Genomic DNA, 2,241 nt, shown 5'->3' on the forward strand with positions numbered 1-2,241 from the left:
ACAGTTTGATAAATTTTCTTGCTTGCGTTCTCCGAAAATAAAGAAGTTGCTGAATACCTCAACGGCGTCTTCCCCGGCTATGGTCAGCAGCAGTGCGGTTTTGGCTCCTTCCATCCGTGGTTCTTTCGTTAACTCCGTGGCCTGCAGGACCAGCTCGCACCGCTGCTTGAAGAGGCTCCAGTTCTTCCCGGTGCTACAGGACCGCACCAGCGGCTGCGGTGGCTTCACTAAATCCATCGTGCAGTGCACAGTGATACCGCTTTGATCAACGCGTTACTGTATACGTGAACGCCATCCCACTTCTGACACTATGTTCCGGCGTCCAACAACGAACACGCAGCGTGGAAGTAACAAGAAGAGTGTTTATTTGAGAGTGCTTGCTGGTAGATATATAGCCTGCAAGCGGCGGCAAGATAGCAGCCGGAGCGCATGCGCAACTGATATAATAAAACGCGGTTTAAAACACTTAAATGGGCTGCGGAGCCCCACAGGTCATAGGGTGCGCAGCCGGCATTGAATAATCAAGCAGAGTGCTAATTTCAAGTGTCCAGACGCATCACAGTAGGATAAATGGCTTCATACAACCCCAAAACATTTATCGGTGTCTCTGGTTTCTGTGAACTCGATGCGAAACTAACGGACGAAAAATATATGTATCAATATGAAGCGCTAAGACCGTCTAGCGGTACGGCTTGCTGCCTAGGAAAGGTAACACAAAAGAAACGAGTACTACTCTCAAAACAGTTGCCAACTCAAAGGCGCCTCAGATGTGTTCGGCGTAGTGGAGACGCGAAGACGTACAAAGCTATGCCGACAAATGAAAGGCGCTGTAAACAAATCCGAAAAAACCTACACACCAAAAAGGTGAAAACTCCCAAGAAGCATTGAATTTGTTGTTGAACCTTTATGATGGGCGTATTTAAATTGCTGGGTCATGCATTAGTTCTTCCCGGCACGAGCATTCTTTCGATCATCGCAAGGTGTATTCACATTATTCGATTGCAAATCATTTTCTCACGCGTTGTTTGCTCCACGCCACGACAGTAACCACCGTGACTAACTTAGCACGCTCTCAATCTCTGTTTAGTCGGTTCTCAACGCGTTCGCTATGGTCGCCCAGTCCACTTCTGAGTACTGCCTGGTGCGAAGCTTCTCCGCCTCGTCAGCCGTGACCCTACACACGCCAGTTTCAGAACGCCCAATTCTGGATAATACCGAAGTATGTGTCGTGCGCATAATCGCTGCCTGTTCGTTGAAGCAGAAAAGAAATGATCCTCTTGGCCAGAAAAGGGGAGGAGAGGCTGTTTAAAAACAGTAAGTGAGTGAGGGAACCTAGCCTGATATCTTCCGTCATGGAAAGAGATTCGGTGTAACGGGGCTTTCCCCTCTTGATCGACGCTGGAGCTATAAACTTGAAATTGATTTACACTGGTTTCGTTTCAAATACTTGCCGTTCTGTATACATTGTAAAATAATCTTGAAACCAGTCGAAATTTTCTTTGTAGCCACATCGCTCTGAGCTTTCTTCTCGGTATTCCATGGTCAATTTCTCAAACCCCTTTTATATACATCTAAGATTAGTGCTCAGACAATTTCAATATTTCTAGCAGCTCTGCTAACCGAATAATCGAAAATTTTCAGAATAGTTACCCTGCTTTCTTGTTTCCTAAATATAAATTGTGGCTTAGAGTTAGCGAACGTGTTGGACGAAAGTTCATTATAACAACTCAGGTGAAGATTTCAAATTTGCTCTTAAGAACTGATCAATTGCTACTGGCATATAGTTATTTGTATCGTTTATCTGTTAACGTGTTAAACAATAACTGTTTACTTCACGATGAAACTTTTCTTTAGTAAATATACTATCTATATTTTGGACATTTATGGAGTGATGGACGCTAGTTTTTCCATTTCAGCGTCCTAAGCACGTGTTGCCGTATTACCGGGTTGCCGTATTACCGTGGCACTATAGAAGAAGAAGAAGATAACTCGGCAGTTGGTAGAGTCGAATGACAACAGCAAGTTGCTAGGACAGAAGGTTCGTTCGATCTTTATGATGGCGCTGTGCCCTGAGTTCGACGTAGAGACGATGTCGTGCCAGTAGAAGTCTTCTACACCCGAATGAGAATGGTCAACGACGAGAGGCAAGGGGTGCTCATTCGTGAAGTGATTCAACTATGGCATAAATAAAGCTGGAACCATAGAGTAAAATACTATGCGAAAACGTCACGTCTTTCATTT

The sequence above is a fragment of the Amblyomma maculatum genome, chromosome 9 (assembly GCF_055883805.1).
Source record: "Amblyomma maculatum isolate TAMU_Amacu chromosome 9, ASM5588380v1, whole genome shotgun sequence".
In the NCBI taxonomy this organism is placed as follows: domain Eukaryota; kingdom Metazoa; phylum Arthropoda; class Arachnida; order Ixodida; family Ixodidae; genus Amblyomma; species Amblyomma maculatum.